The sequence below is a fragment of the Rhyacophila brunnea genome, unplaced genomic scaffold, assembly GCF_057557595.1.
Source record: "Rhyacophila brunnea isolate RB1 unplaced genomic scaffold, BYU_Rbru_1.0 scaffold_9, whole genome shotgun sequence".
In the NCBI taxonomy this organism is placed as follows: Eukaryota; Metazoa; Arthropoda; class Insecta; order Trichoptera; family Rhyacophilidae; genus Rhyacophila; species Rhyacophila brunnea.
This window is the reverse complement of record NW_028233361.1, coordinates 1562066-1580688: the sequence shown is the minus strand read 5'-3', so window position 1 is coordinate 1580688 and position 18623 is coordinate 1562066.

The following is an 18623-nucleotide window of genomic DNA, read 5'->3' as shown; positions in this document are numbered from 1 at the left end:
CTGCCAAAGTTCGAGTTTATTTTTGAATTCTGCTAATTTATCAGAGCACGTCAATATATTTGCATTCTGACCTTGCATTGTGTTATTAAGTTCATGCAGGTACTCAAATATATTACCAGCCTTACCAGCCATGTACGCAAATTCGGCTATTGCACCGCGGCACACCTAGCATCGTCTCATCACACACGAGTGTGCCGCGGCACACCGGTTGCGGAGCACTGATCTAAATCATTGAAGCGAGAGGTTTAAAAGAATACTATTTTATGTAATAAAAATATTTTATGCAGTCATAAAATGTTTAAAATAAATATAAAGGATAATAAGGCTTCAAAATTATATAAATAGATTATTTACAACGTTTAAGGAATGTCGAGGATCATGCTTTGAAAATGCAATAAAAGCTCCATTTTGACCTACGCTGAGCATGTCCGCCCTTAATTTACATAGGTATTAGAAAATGTGAGTTTTCACAATTATTTTCTTATTTCATTTAATCAAATTCTGAAAAGAAAACATAAAATTTGTGTTGTTTTCACCACTATATTATTTTATGCAAATCTATAATATGTAAATAACACAACATTTCAGGATTATCGGAAGACATTACGATAATCGCAACTTTTGACAGCTCGACTTTTTTACTCGTTCGTTGATCGAAATTGGACGATTTATTATCCAAGGACTTTTGGCTAACTGATGGGCATCATTTGGCCAACGATCACTAAAGCCCATCATACAATGTCCACGGACGCGCTCCCTGTCCTGGTACCAATCAAAACCCTAACTAATCAGGCATCAGCATTTCTTATTATGGCAGATTTCACATCAATTTTTAGCAGCTTTACATCTTACATTAAACAAAAAATAATGTTAATTGACAATTACACTCATTTTTCAAATAAAAAGGTTCGATGCTTCGTAGTTTTTGAGTTTTTTTCAGAACTTATGATTCTATTATTATTATTGCGTTATATTAATATGATTATATGGTAATGTTTATTTATATAGGTAATAAAAACAATGAAAAAAAGAGTTAGATTGAAGAAAAAGACGGCCAGGTTGAAACTCTCTTGAAGTATCCTCAGCACGTGGTCGAGTCAGGTCCAGCATCACATCTCCACCTTCGATGTGACGAGAGAATGGATGATCTTGTTTTATTCTTAATTTATTGTTGCGTAAGTTTAGTTCCAACTTATCCCTCCATTGTTTTATCCATACATTTAGTATTGGCTGTGTCTGCTCTGGCCTTTTCCGGGAATAAAACTTAGTAAGTAAAATGAATACAATTGCATATTAATATTAGTCAAAATTATTTGTTTTGTAATATATTACAGGTGTTATTGTAAGTCTTTATTGCACTATATTTTTGTGCAATATTATTCATTTTAATTACGACCTAAGTGTTATTGACATAATTTTATTTGATAGGATACTTCAATGTATTGGTTGATTATTTTTGTCACTTTTTGAATTCGTGTGATAAATGCATGTTGTGTTGAATATTCTTGAGTTAAAAATGTCACTTTAAGGTTGAAAAACCCGGTCCAGATATTAAATTAAAGCGGAATAGGTACGAGTAAGTACGATAAAAATATTTGCGTTTTATTAAATTAAATTAATAATTATCGATATGCATACAATGACATGGTAAAGATTATAGATAAAGATTGTATAGATATACATTGTTTAGGTATAGATTGAACAAGTGGCTGATGTTCATTTCACGTTAAAAAATCTTTGACAAAACCTCTTTTTGAGTCGGCCAATATACACACCAGATTGTAGAGTTCATGAAAAATAAATGAAATATGTATTATTTTCTCGATATACACACATTTTAACACGCCGTTTCTGCGTTCCAAGAAGATAGTGCCCATGTCCTTTGATAATTGATTACTAGATTTGCTCACAAGACACAAACTTTGCAATCAATTATTCAAAAAGACAGAACTGTAGGTAGGTAGGTACAATAGAAACATAATGCTGGAATACGATTGTGGAGTTAGGTAACAGCTTCGCTCTGGAATCAATGTCGTCTCTCATGCCGTACCTACGCGTTGAAATAGATTACTTTTGAGCGTTTCTGCTTTTCTAGAAGATAGTGCCGAGGCCATTCGATAATTGATTGCAAGCTTTGCTCAAAAAAAAACTTTACAATCAACGATCAAAAAGACAAGACTGGGTGTGGAGTGTGGAGTGAGGTGACAGCTTCGCTCTGGAGTCGATGACGTCTCTCATGCCGTACCTACCTGGGCGTTGCACGAGTGCTTCTACTTTCTCAGAAGATAGTGCCCAGGCCATTTGATAATTGATTGCAAGCTTTGCTCAAAAAACACAAAACTTTACAATCAGCAATCAAAGAGACAAGACTGTATGTGGGTATATAGCAGAATTATGTTTCTGGTATACGGTGAGGTGACTGCTTCGCTACGGAGTTTGTTCGCTTCCATCTATTTCTTCGCGTCCAGCTTATCTGATGACATGTGAAAACACTTTACAAGTCACCGTCGTACCAACGACTTTCACATTCATTTTAAATTATCGTTTAATATGTAAATGCATGCTTTAAAATATTACCTATTCAAATTTAAATAAAAATACAGGATAATATAAGTAAATAATCAAAATAAAAGTACATGGAAGCACACAAAATGAACTAGGTTGATAGAGCCTATCTTAAAAACTCATAAAACAACGTACCAACATCTAAAAATGAATACAACAGAAGTCAGAATAAAATATACATACCTAATTCTGAAAACACTACATAGCCAATAGAAAAATGTTTTTTCGAAAAACATAATTGTTGTACTATTAATAAACGATAGTCATTATTTGAGTGTGATTATATCATATTTTTTAAATTCTTCTTATATCCGGTTTAGTAATAATAAATTATTCTAGTCGCATGTCCGAAGTTTCATCAAGTTTGCTTCAATACAATGTTTCATAGTAATATGTATCAGTGACGAGGAGTGGAGGTAGGCTGTTAAGATTCGACATATTATATAGCGCATCAGACATACTTATTTGTTTTAATTGAACAATGAATAGAATTTGAATACGGTGCTGGTTAGTTTTTAAAATTCAATTAAACCCTACCTGAACTAAACTATAATAAACATACATAACTTGAAAACACCTCAGATATATACCCACTAGAAAAAATTTCATTTGGAAAAAATACTGGTATCTCGCCAATATGCTTTAATTAATTAAGCTATGAGCCTCATACCTAATTGCGATAATTTGAACTGGTAGGTCCTACATGAAATGCTTATCAAATTGCGATAATATTGACTATCGGTTTTTGTAAGTTTAAATCAAGAAATATTAATTAGGTACCTTAATTACTAACCGACGACCGGCTATCGCCAAACATTTAGTTATAACGTCGACTTGAACTTGCTAACAATTTTTAATAAATCATTTCTTTTATTCAACGATGTTTTGAAGTTTTATAAGTATTTTCAATATATGAAATGTTACATTCTCAAATCTTGTGAATTATTCGTTTTTTTTTTAATTTGGGCCCTTGTCAGCGCGGACCCTCCTCGTGTCCGAACTTAGAGTATCGATAAATCCACCCCTGGCGCAGTGACATCCCACGGTGGCAGGTTACTGAGGTGGCACATTTCTTGCGGTGACAAATAAACGGTAAAAAGAGAATACGTAATAATATATACCTATATGCAGGGCTCGAAATGGATCGGAACGCACCGGAGCGCCGTTCCGATTAATAAAATCTCGTTGGAAAATAATTTGACCGTCTGAGCTAGATCGGCCATAAAAAAAACCTAACACTTATTTTTATAAAATACTCATAAATTTATATAACTATGTTAATATTTTCATAAAATCATGGAGCGCTCCGGTTCGTAAAATTTTCCATTTCGAGCGCTGCCTATATGGTTTCAAAAGTATTGTTTTTGTGTGCGTCGTTGATAAGATATTCAAATTCAAAACTTCAGTAAATACCGACGTCATATCATGTAGACATCTACAACAGTGTGCATCACATAAATTTGTAAGATTTTATTTCATCTTGTCGTTTGCAAGATATTACAAAACAAAATATCAAAAACATGATCGATGTTTTTGAAAATTATTATCTTTTGAATTTTGAGCACCGATGTCAAGATTTCATTCACATATTCTTATTCATATTCTTCATTCGGTTTTTGGCGAATATAATATTATTAAATATATACATATCTAAAGTGGTATTTGAAGAAAGCCAATATGGTAAAATGGAGCAGATGAATTATCCAAATTCAATTTTTAAATATGTAGATGTATAAAAATTAATTACAATCGCAATAATCCCACGATTTAAATTTGAAAATTGGTGGCAATTATTATAGTAGGTGTACAAAGTTTAAGCTAGGTACCTACATACAGAATTCAAAAATAATAATTGTTGAAAAACATGGCAGTAATCAGGTAATTCCAAGAAATTTAATAAATACGCCCTATAGTTCAAAATTACTTTTAATATGATTAATTAATGGTTTCCAGTATATAATATATATACTGGAAACCATATCTTATGAAATGAAAATATCGGGGAACTCAGTTAAGTCACAAGGACACACGGCTTCGACTGTTACTCAAGAGTCAAGAATATTCTCTGGTGAAATTACAAATGGTTAAAGGAACAAAATACTTAATAAAATTACAAAACGACTTATTTAAACATACCTTTTGTTTTTCTTTTACACATTTTGAATATATTTTACGTTATTAGTACGAGTATTATTAGTATGTAATCTGAGTATCGATTATTCTGATCCTGCATATAACTTTTTCTCATTGTTTTGTTTCATCAAAATGTGATTTTTTGAGCAATGAAAACGAAAACTGATTACTACGAAATGGTTTAAATCATATACTGTTTAAATTATTTTCAATCAAATTTAAACAGATAGATAAAGTGATTTGAGTTTTCATAGTTTTAACATGACGGCAATATTTTAGGAAATACATTTATTTTGAAGCTCTTTCGCAGTAATTTTGTTGTATAGATATTAGATTATAGATACCTACCAAATACCTAAGTGAAAGCTTTTCGTCTGTTGAAACTAGTTATGTTATTAAATCATAGATATCTCATTTAATTGTAAACGTCTGATTTTTGCTATTTGAAGATAAAATACCTAGGTACTGCATACAAATTTATAAGTAGTTGAATTGAATGTTTTCTACGTAGAATTAATCATATTTTGAAGATCGTTATTTTGATACAATGTGATTCCGAATATTAAGAAAACAATAGTCATATCCAGGCGTGCGCACAGAAAGTGGTTTGGGAAGGAAGTGAGTCCATCTTGAAAAAAACATCCGTAATACTTTTTTTTATTGATTTTCAAAGCGGCGGAAAACTAAAAAATGCGCGTGGATCAACAGTAATAGTTATTAGGATCGCTTGTGTCGTCCAGGTTGTAATGTTTTTTGGACATGCCGTATCGGAATATTATAGCAAATATTGGATGACTCAGATAGTTGCACCAATTTATGAGTGCCACGGGTTTCCCGGTCGCCACAGATCTTGCGTGACAAAAAATGCCGAAAGAAATGGGGTCAACCCGTTCATTGGCTATAAGCCAAACCATCCGAGTCACGATCCTCAGTCATGACGAAAAAGAATAAGAAATAATATTCCGTTTAACTGAATAATTTGTATTTTTTTTCGTTTCGGGGGGGTCCGTTTTCCAGACCCGTAACCACAAAACAGATTAATAAAATTTAATATAAATGTAAATGCCTTAATCATGGACCAAACTTTTAAATCAGGGTAATTTTATGGCGGGTAGGCCATAAAACCAAAATATAACAAAGCATACCGGCCCGGCAGCCCTCAATATCGCATGCACGTTAAATTTACGTGACACATTTTAATGCATGTTATTATCAATGTCATTGTACGTAACTATTGAAAATATGTAACATATTATTTAACACGTGTTTAAGTTTATCCTATATTTTTCCCCACTCAACAGCGTTAGCCTGTTATTCCACACCCAGTAGGATAGGTAAGTCAGTTCCCATTATTTTTTTGTTCCCTGCCCGAAGCCCACCTTATGTGCGTGCCTAGTGATATCTATCTATGTGGAAAGATCTACATTAGAGATCAGATTTTATTGCTTAGGGTCGAAATGTTTTAAAACGATCGACACATTAACAGTATTTCAGCTCGGTATATCCGATAAGTTGCTCGTGATAACAGTGAATAAATTAAATGTATGGCGAAAATCATAAACCAAATGTCAACAAATGTTTCCTTATTACATCCGAGATCTCGCTATGTCCGAGATCGTAATAACCGAGTTCGACTGTAATTATTTTCGTAAAAGTTATATACTCCGTGCCGCGCTACGAACTCCGTCCGAATCCCTTGCTGATTTAATTTTTTTCATATATTGTTAATTTTCTTTAAAATATTTTTTATCTGAGTTAAAATAATATAAATGCCAAATAAAAGTTATGGTAATGTATAGTGTGTCAAAATTATTACCTACCTTATTTTACTAGTATTGTGAAATTTATTATAAAATATGTCTATTTTAGTGATTAAGTTTGATTTGTTTTGTTATTGTGACGCACGTTGAATATATATCTGACTATCAAAAAATTCAAATAAATTTCATAAAACAAAAATTTGTTTTTATGGTAACATGTAACTTTAGCTTTACAAATTACATTCCGTTACCATTCCGAAAATGTCCCCAATAATAATTACAAGATAAAAAAAAAATTTGTATACAACGTTTTTAATTTTTCTGTTGAATCATATTATAAACTTGACTTGACTAGCTTAAACGATCAAAAAAATTTGTACTTGATAGAAATACTGAATAAATATAGAAAACTGAAAAAGAAAAGACTAGATAAGATTAAGGACTTATTATATATGATTACAAAATAAATACAAATATTAATTTATTGTCCGAGAGATTCAAAATTTACTGAAATTTTTCTGTACTGCATGCATATTGTACCTACCTACTTAAGAATGCTGTACCTACATATATTTAGGATGGTTAAAAAAGTTATGAAAATAAAACAAAATTCACCATTATTATAATAATTATTGGTTACCCTATTTTCAAAGGAAAAGTCACACAAAAAGATCCGAGTTTATTAGTGTATTGTAGTGTTATTAAAAATCCTAGTTAGGCAAATATATTGTCTATTGCATTATTTTTACCACAAACGCCATGTTTATGCATTGGGGTAAGAAGGCAAACATTTTTTTTTATATTCTCTTCGAGATGTAATAATTTACAATAAGTATATATGTATTCTGTTTTACCATGCGATTTCTTCCCGGGTCTAACCTATATGCTCCGTTGGCATGCAAGTCAGAAGATTCAGTCTTTTTTCGCGTGGAGTTGTGGTGTCGACAAGTTCCGTTGGATTTCGAAAAAATATGTTTGATATTTTACTAGGCTAAATTTTTAAAAATATAAAATAATGGTATATACAGCATGACCCTTGACTCTATATAAAGCGACGTCAGACGGATTCGGCGTCGTTTGCTGCCACCGGCCTGACCCCTGATGATCAGCCCATGGGCGCAATTGTTTTTGACCTCAGGTCGATGTTCGCTAGCTATTCATGATGAAAAAATAATTATTGTTTACCGTACAGCCTTACGTATACATATTATTTAACATAAATGGTTTTACAGTTACATTCTTATAGCTAACAAAATTGCAAGGTACAAAATAAATCGTACTATCTAACATTTTATTACTACATCGCTTTACTTAGTTTCTCTCTAATCTAATAGATATTATACAAATCAAAATACTTAAAAATAATAATAATCATAATATTTATATTTAAAATTATTCTTGACCTCTTTGGTCGGTTTCTTTTCATCCATAGTTCGCGCTGACGGGTCGGTAGATCCGTCAGTGTAAATTTTGAGACTTATATAAGTACTTACTTACATTTATATTTTTGTTCCCCCAAGAGATCGACGAACTTTATTTATCAAAGGGGTTGACTAAGAGATCAGACCACATAGTCGCGTTGCCAAATGCTCCGTTTGGAATGTCAGCTGAGGGCCAACACTCTAGAATCGTGTTAACAGCCTCTTTCTTTGACTAAAATATACATAAGCAGCAGCATAAGATACACATAAACATATACAGCTCATGAAAAATAAAAGAAATAATATTTTCTCCATAGATACACTTTTTGCATGCCGTTTCTGTTTTCCTAGATGATAGTGCCCAGGCCATTTGATAATTGATTGCGAGCTTTGCTCAAAAAATACAAAACTTTACAATCGACTGTCAAAAAAACAGGACTGTAGGTAGGTATATCAGAAATATAATGCTGGAATACGAGTGTGGAGTATGGAGTGAGGTGACAGCTTTGCTCTGGAGTCAATGACGTCTCTCATAGCGTGCGTTGAAATATATTAACCCTTTCGCTGCGAGCCATTTTCGCGGGAATTTATTTTCAGTCAACTGATCTGTTAAAACGGTCACTACAGCTAAAACAGATCGATTCCAAAATTAAAAAATAGATTACTAGATGAACTATATATCAGTTATTCCAAACGCACCAAGAAATAAACTATATTCGTTACATTCTCACTAAAATAAATCGAAGAAAGTGAAGACGCTAAAAATTATCCAAGCTTTGACCGCGCGTTCAAAATGGCGGCCGTCCAGTCTTCACATACATGGTTTCTACACATACTACCGAGCAATTCGACGCGTTTGTATTTGTTATACACAGGGCTGTGTTGAATACATGCTGCCGTGTAGTTGGTTACGGTCTATGACAGATATATTACTAAATCACTTGTGGAATAATCAGTGGGTTATCGCTTATCGCATTTAGTAAGTCGTAAACTCAAATTTTATTACCGTTTCAAATTCTGAACCCATATTTATTATCGTCACCATAAAATAATGTTGTCATCCACTTATTCATTAGGATGTTTTGGAGAATAAAACACTAAAAATAATTACCGCACTGCTAAAATACTATTATAATATAATTTATGAGGCGCCATCGGCTTTTTAATTGTACAAAGGGCCTGTCGAATAATCGCCAGGCATGTGAACAGAGCTAACACAGTTTCGTGGCACATAAAAATATAAATTATTACCCATTATAATAATGTAAATATCAAACATGGAACAATGAACAAAGCCAAACAACTGGAGAGCTGTGCATCGATAAAATATTTTCCAGCATTATTTCTTCGATAATATTATGTGGTAGTGACATTTTGGCGGGTGAAATAATTATTTCACATATATTTATAATGACAAAAAATACTAAAAACAAATCTTCAATATGTTTCTTTCGAAATCACAAATCACTAAGAAAAAATACATAACACTAACGTAATCATAATAATTAATTAAAAGGTAAATAAAAATATTATCGATGCACACTTTTCGATGCATGACCAATGTTTTGTTTTGATAACCCTGGTGACGCATCTAGTACACCCGTCTTCGCAATGGCGCGCGATTCAAGCAACTGAATAACGAGTGTTCTTTTCAAAAATATATTTCCTTGTGTTTTACTTGACATTTTTATGATCTGTTGCCTGATATGTCTACCTAAAGGTTTGAACTAATTTTTAAAGCATATTATCCACAAGTGTCTCTTCTAGTTTGGTCAAAAATACGAGATAAAGTCTATGGCATGTTTACATGCCATACGCAGTCTAAGGGTTTTAAACTCATGAACGTTTCTGCTTTCCTACTGCCGTATTTATACACTTTTGAACCACATTCAACGCAGTAAGCGGTTTATCGGCCAAATAAGAAAACTATAAAAAATGCATACGTCACGATGATGGGTACAGGAATGCGCACCAAACTTAAAATGGCGGCGATCTGCGCGAGCTGTCAGTGTCACTTGAATATACGTCTAAAATGAGTTCATCACAAAAAGCGTTTAGTAGGAGATTTGAAACGTGCCGTTGTGCTATAATCGGATTCATGATGATGCTAAATGATGCTAAATGCTTGTTAAAATGTATACAGATCGTGGATCGATGGAGATGTATGTAATATTGTCAATGAGTCCACGAAGCTGTATTTCCATATTATGGAAATATTTACTGGGTATACTTTATCATTTTGCGCATTAAGAAGTATAAAATAAATATGATTTTATAACACATAAATTATTTAAAGTTCATGATAATTATTCATTTATAATTATTAAATTTATATGGTACCGTTTGCACATTTTTACACCTATTCACAATTTCAAAATTTTAAATTAATTATCGGGAAATTTAAATTTAAAAGTTGGTAACATTAGCCACGGCATGACGCATATTACGTTATCGACGTGACGTCACTATTCAACAGATTCAAATTAGGTTTATGCATGCAAACTTGCAGTAAATAGCTTGAATGCAGTTTGCTGTTATATGCATACGCCAGCTAGAAGATAGTGCCAAGGCCATTTGATAATTGATTGCAAGCTTTGCTCAAAAAACACAAAACTTTAGAATCAGCAATCAAAAAGACAAGACTGTGTGTGGGTATAGGTATAGCAGAAACATAATGCTGGAATACGAGTGTAGAATGATGTGACTGCTTCGCTACGGAGTTGATGGTGTCTTTTGTTCGCTTTCATCTATGTCTTCGCGTCCAGCTTATCGGATGACATAATGTGGAAAGGGGAATATATATTCGCACAATTGAATAGACTGTTTTCACAAAGCGCTGACAACATTTAAAAAGATGTTCGTCACATCGAAAATGGATGATATTCTCAAATCAACTACAACACTCAAATGATCGATTTGCACTAAGGAAAAAGTAGTCTTCACGTATCAATATACTATTGTAACCATTTAATCGTAAAAGAATACAAACACTATGAAAATTAGGTTTAATGATTTTAAACAATATTTTGGCAAAACATAAGTATGTATTAGGTACCTACTTTCAGATTCAAATAATACTATAAATACCTATTTAGAAATGGACGTTAATTAAAACTTAGGTAATTGTGCCGCAGATGCCGTCATGAGCTTTTATGTTTTTTTTTACGAAAACAGTTTATTCCAGTAGACAATTATAATAAATACCTTTTTCTGTCGGCACATAGGTTTTTCGATCCAATAATTGTTAATTTAAAATTTGAAATGCTCATAAATTTTGATACTTCATTATCACAATCTAAGATTATATTATTAGGTACCTAATATTAGGTTGGGGTAGGTTAGGTTAGGTTTTTTTTTTATTTTTTAGAATTATTAATAACCATGTCCTTGCTTTTTCGTACAAGGTGGTTGTTCGTAATTTTGAACAATCACAAATACCCAGGCTTTGATAAAAACACTTAAATGTTTTTGTTATGACCGGGAATCGAACCCAGAACTCTCGGGTGGAAGGTCAGCGCCTTACCCACTGCACCACGAGAGCCGCCTTGGTTAGGTTAGGTTGCGTTAGGTTAGGTTAGGTTAGGTCAGGTCAGGTTAGGTTGGGTTAGGTTAGGTTAGGTTAAGTTGGGTTAGGTTAAGTTAAGTTATGTTAGGTTAGATTACGTTAGAATAGGTTAGGTTAGGTTTAGTTCAAAAATGATACTTATATAATCTCATGACGGCATCTGCGCCACATTTACCAAAATTTATATCGATGAACCGAAAAAGATATACCTAGGTGGTGTTATTTGGTTGTAGATTTACATCAAATAATATATGAACGATAGCAGCACGAATATACACATATTTATATTACTGCGTTAAACATTAATTATATTGACACCTAAGCATCATTTTTGCGATTGCCTTCTAATAAATTGTATTGCTGCTACAATTATTAGTTTGACATTTGTGAATTTCTACCTTTTCTTTGTGCGATATATTATTTGTCGGTGAAAACTATTTTAGAAATGTTTGCAGTTGTCAAAATTGAGTAAATTTATATTTACAATGAGTGATTTATGATTTTTGTTTTGTGAAATTTTATGTGATTTCATCTATTTATTTGTGAAATCATTTAATATATGTGAAAACGACTTTCCAAATGTTAAAGTTATTTTTTTTGTGAATTTTGATTTGAATTGATTTGAATTTTGCGATCAATTCCCACCCATGAAAACACTTTACAGGTCACCGACTATCAACAACTTTCACGTTAAGTAATTTAAAATTATTTTTTAATAAGTATGTAAATGCATGCTTTAAAATATTACCTATTCAAATTTAAAATTCAATTTTATTTATTTATTATACTTACATATTATGTACATGACAAATTATAAATTCAAAGCATTCACGATACAACATAAAATAAGTGTTGACAATATTGAAATAAAAATACAGGGCTACAATTATACATTACAATAAATACAACATAAGTTAGAACATAATTACCTACTTATAAATTCGGAGATTCACAACCAATTAAATGGCATAGTTAAACTCGAAACCCGAAATATTGCTTGAAATTTAATATCAAACAAAGACCTTGTAGTTCAGGTGCTGAGAAGAGTTTCGCATGCATATTTTTTTGGTTTCTTTATTAAACACCGCAACAGGCCGTGAAGCCCAACAGTAGTCATCCCAGGCTTGAGTAATTTACATATTAGATTAAGTATTTAAATATATTTTTACCTCACGGGGATCGAACCCAGGAACTCTCGTGTGGAAGGCAAGCGCCTTACGCACTGCACCACGAAAGCTGCCTGCTTATAGAGTATTCGATCGTGTTTCAACGTTTCGTCGCAAACTTTTCATATCTCATTTGAGATATCTTAAAAAAAAAACTCCTCAAAATTTAATAACTGAACGAAAATTTGAAAAAAATTTAATTACAATTCACAGATATATTTATATACTTATATTTGACGATATCCCATCCTAATAAGATCATAATATGGGCCTCAGCAGAGTGGAGGTTTGTATTAGGTAACAGATTTTGTTTTTACGAGAAATGGATATCAGCCACTTATTCAACCTGTTAGGTCCATACTCTGAATCATACACAAATTGAAAAAAAATATGTGTACCTACTTGCCAGACCCAGGATTCAAACCTGGGACCCACGATGCGCGGTGATCGTGGGTGTTTTACGGATATATACATATATTAAAAGAATCATTATCTTGTTTTGACCATTATACGTTTGTTACGTGACAATGTGTCTCAAATATCTAGCAATTTGTTACGTTTCATTGAAGCTTCATCTTTATTTTGACTAGTGTTATGGGTAGTTGCACATCACTGTCATAGTTAAGCCGGACGTTACAATAGTAAAATAATCAAGCCTATTTAAATAGCGACTTGATTTATTATTATTACAAAATAATAATGCTTATTCAAAAAATAAACACCGGGTTTTAATATTCATGCTCGCATATACACATTAGATTATTAAATTTCTTATCCACATCTGGCATATTTTTGTGAACGAGAGTGTGCAACACTGCCACGGTGGACAATGTTATAATATAATCATAATCCAACGTCCGAATACAATCGGTGGAAGATACCGTTTGCTTAATGACCACCGCACACAATCTTGAAATAAGAAAGATAGGTATTCGTCAGGAGAAATCGACCGGCGCGGGGTTTCAGCATGGAACATACTTTTGTCTTGACCTCACGGGCGGATTTTCTTTTCTTCAGTCGTCGAAAGGGAACGGAACATTGATGGGACTGTCTCACCCTAACAAGCAGTTTTGAAGCAGGGCTCGCTTTATTATTTTAGGCCAAAAACTGAGGGAGTCAAAGCAACCCGACTGTCCCCAAACACTGAATGCGCGTTATTTATTTATAAAAAAAAATATATTGTGGACATAACAGATACGAATTCAGGACGTTCACAACTTGAGATTTAAATTGAAAAAAAGCTTGATACAATCAAACAAGTAAATAAAAATACATACTTGTCAAATATATAGTAGGTACCTAAAATTACAAGAGAGAGAGAAAAAACATAAACAATGTTATACGATAAAAAATATGTATACGTGACAAACTTTATTGCATATTATGAGACAGAAGTAACTATTGAAAATGACATAGGCATTCTTTAACATGACGTGTTTAAGTTTATTCCATATTTTTCCACACTCAAGATCAGTAACCTGTTATTCCACACCCAGTAGGGTAAGTCAATTCCCACTAATATTGTATTTGTATTCCCTGGTCGTCCCTTATTGACGAAGCAAAAGTCTGAGGACAATAAGTCATCCGATTTGTCTATTACATTCTATATACATACTCTATTACGTCTATAATCTGCTACTGACCAGCGGACAATCAACGAACGAGTAAACAAGTCGAGCTTTGATAGTTAAGTATACATATCGTAATAAATGTCTTCCGATAATTGTCTTATTTAAATGTTGATTTACATAAAATCATGAGAGAAAAGAACACAAATTGTACGTTGTCTATTAAGAATTTTAGAATAATATTTGATTCTAGAATGGACTAACTGTTCAATACAGAGTATTCAATATAATATTTCCTCATAACGTCACAATCAGGAAACTCAGATGTTCTGTGGTCACAATATTCTACAGTTAGACTTCTAAAATATATTATATTTATGTCTAGAAGTAGGTAGGTATACAACATATCGAAGGTGATGAGTCAAATCGCTGTTATGGCGACAATTAGATAGGTTTAGAATTTAAATCCGCGTAAAAAATAATACAAAATATCTAATATCGATTTGTTAATATCTTTTGGAAACCCACTGCCTATTACAGTGTGACCATTTTATATAATCTGAATTAGGTAGTGTTAATATAAAAGTCTGTGCAGATTTACTTACACGAATTATATAATAAGTTATTATAATACTTATTATACGAATAATTATTATAAAACAATAATTATTCGTAGGATGTTTACCACATTTGAATGGTCAAAGACGTCATAGCTTATAATCAATATCTTTAGAATTATCTTCAAATGTTATTTGAATAATAAAATGCACAATTCTTGTCAAATTTGGGATCACATAGTTTATAAAATATAATAAAATTGTTTATCGTAAATATTTCACTACACCTATAATGTTAACATTAATTTTACTAATGATTTTGTAAATGCGTTTTTTTTTTGTAAATCATAACCCCTCTTATTAGAGACATTCATTCTTGACATTTAATTCAAACACCATCTGATCTCTGAGTCTGTATTCCTGTATTTCATACTTTATAATTGTGCACTTTAGTGACGAATAAAATATAAGTTCTTAATAATCTTCAAAAGCCTTTGATTGATACACCTACCACTACTGTTGCTAAGATAACCACATAACAAATTAATTGGCGCAGCCGGGTAGGATATTGTCGGTGTGACTAATCATCACATTAAGTTCCAACTTTTAACTGACAACTAACAGCAACGTGGTAGAAATCAATCTGATTTGAACGACGACGTGCTTCCAAAATCACCGATTTGAATAATCTGGAAAGGACAAGATCTTCAGGATCAGGACTTCAGAAGTCATCACATCATCACAGTAAGAGCAGTGAAGACCTCGTGCATAGCAGCCCGAAGACTTCGCCGTGCATATTCAAGTAGGAGCAGTAAAGACCTCTTCCCCGTGCAGCCACTTCTATCGGAGCAGCAAGGTCCTCATCTTGGCAGCAGACGTCATCAGTAAACTCCACGTCCGTGTGAGTAGCAGCCAGAAGACTCTTCGCCCGCATATTTGGTCGTCACGATGTTCCAGCTCATAATCATCATAAAACTGTAAGTTTTTACATAAATTGTCTTTTGTGCCATTTGTTTTGTTTAAACGTGTTACACAGTTTAGGTACACATCACACACAATTAAATATGTCTACTCCACAACTTGACGGAAACAATTTGTCGTTAGACACGTTAATGAAGTTTGTCCCTATATTCAATGGAGAGATAAAAAATTTAAATCCTTTCATTAGAGATTGCGACTTTGCAATCCAATTAGCAAACGAGGCATTAAAGCCTATTTTATTGAGGTACATTATGAAAAATATAATAGATAAAGCTCAACATACTGTAGTTAATTTTACTTTTGACACTTGGTTAGAGTTAAGAACCTTTCTCATTAAAACTTATTCGGAAAATAAGCATACTTCACAGTTAGAACTAGAACTAAGGTCATGTAAACAACGCTTTAATGAACCAGTTATCAATTTTTTGCAAAGAATAGAAACTTGTATGAATAATTTATTAGATTCTAATAGGTATACAACAGAAAATAAGTCAGAATTAAAAGGACGTAATGACGCGATTCAAGAAAGCGCACTTAATACTTTTATATTAGGTTCTATGCCAAGAATTTCTTCTGCTATCAGGTATTCGAAAGCCTCTACATTAACCAAAGCTGGTCATGTAGCTATGCAAGAAGAGAAAACTCTTAAGGCAGTGGATGAATTAAGTAATTCGTTTTCCAAAATGAATAGACCAAGTCACACGTCATCTAAATATTTTCCAAGCAATAGTCAGAATCGTTCAGCAGGTAATCCAAATAAATTCATTAAGAAAAATGAAGGTAGAGTTAGTCATTTTAATTCAAGTAAAAATAAGCCGAATTACAATAATAAATTTTGTGAATATTGTAAGCAAGCAGGTCATGTAGTTAATGATTGTCGTTATCGACAGTGGGATAATAGGCCTCAGGTTAACAGGAATAATCATGTTTCTAAAGATTCTCTAAACGGAGTGAATTCCGGAACAACTGCCGTGTCCCGGAAAATAAAACTAGCAATGGCAGAATATTAAATACTCAGTTAACCAGTGCTTATATAAATATATTCGCAATACAATCGAAAAATAATTCGTTAAAATTAATAATTGATTCCGGAGCAGACGTGTCATTAATTAATTGAGATTGTTTATGTTCTAATGTACCAATATATAACGAAGAGCAAATTAATTTAAAAGGAATTAATACTTGCGATACATCATTAACAACATTAGGTTATTGTTTTATAAATCTTAAATTTAACAATTTCAATTACATTCATAAAATGCATGTTCTACCAAAAGAACATAATGTCCCTTTAGATGGAATCTTAGGTGAAGATTTCCTTAAAAAGGTTGAAGCCGAAATTAGTTATAAAACTAAATGTTTATTATTTCAAGAATTAAGCATTCCATTTTATGTTAGAGGAGACGGATCTTCTAATACAAATAATCGATATATTTTTATGCTTCAACCTAGGTCAGAAACATTCGTCGAATTTAATGTTTTAAATCCTGAAATTAAGGAAGGATTCGTTCCGGACGTAAAAATATTAGACGGTGTTTATATATCTAGATGTATGACGTCAGTCAACTCTAGTTCGAAAGCGTTTGCAAGCATTTTAAATACTACAGAAAAAGTAGTGAAAGTAAAACATTTATCTATTAATCTCGAGCCAATAAATAAACGTTCTATATTTAGAATAGAAAATTGTCATAGGAATATTCGTACGTCAGTAGATATTTCCAGAAATGATAAATTAAAAGAGGTCCTTAGGACGGATCATCTAAATAAGGAGGAGGCCAGATCTGTATTAGAATTGTGTTATAAATTTAATCATATATTCTTATTAGAAAATGATGCACTGACTTTCTCGAGGTCAGTACAACATGAAATAAATACTGGTGACCATCCTCCAATCTTTACCAAATCGTATAGTTATCCTGAAATACATAAGGCTGAGGTTTCTAAACAAATTGATAAAATGTTACAGGACAAAATAATAAGTCCATCTACTTCGAGTGGGAGTTCTCCATTATGGATAGTAGCGAAAAAATCGGATTCATCCGGTAATAAAAAACGGCGTATAGTTATAGACAATAGAAAACTTAATAGTATTACGGCAGGTGACTTGTATCCACTGCCCCTTATCGCCGATATTTTAGACCAATTAGGTCACTCAAAGTATTTTACTACTCTAGATCTCGCATCCGGATTTCACCAAATCCCAATGAGAAAAGAAGATGCACATAAGACGGATTTTTCTACGCCTTTTGGTCATTTTCAATATAATAGACTTCCATTTGGTTTGCATACAGGACCTGTGAAATTCCAGTGTTATATGAATAACGTCTTGTCAGGTTTACAAGGACTAAGTGCTTTTGTATATATGGACGACATCGTAGTATATGCAGATAATATTGAAACGCACACTCAAAAATTAAATGAGATTTTTAAAAGGTTAGATAAGTTTAGTTTGAAACTTCAACCAGATAAGTGTGAATTTATGAGACGTGAGGTAGTTTATCTAGGACATATTATTTCCAGTGAAGGATTGAAAAACAATCCCGATACAGTTAGAGTGGTTAAAGAATATCCACAACCGAAAAATGAAAGGGAAATAAAATCATTTTTAGGTCTCACCGGTTATTATCGTAAATTTATTGAAAATTTCAGTGACATTGCAAGACCGTTAACTTCGCTTTTAAAAAAAGATGTTAAGGCGAATTCTTCACTGAGCCTTTTTTAAAGAGGCACCTAGCGGAAAAATACGAAGCTTGCAATTTGAGACATTTTTTTGATAATTTACAATTTCAACTGTATTAATGAATAAATATGTATCTGAAAACATTAAAAATAAAAATATTTTTTATTTTAAGTCAAAGACAAACTTACAATTGTAAAAAATGTAATAAAATGTGAATTTGTTCTATC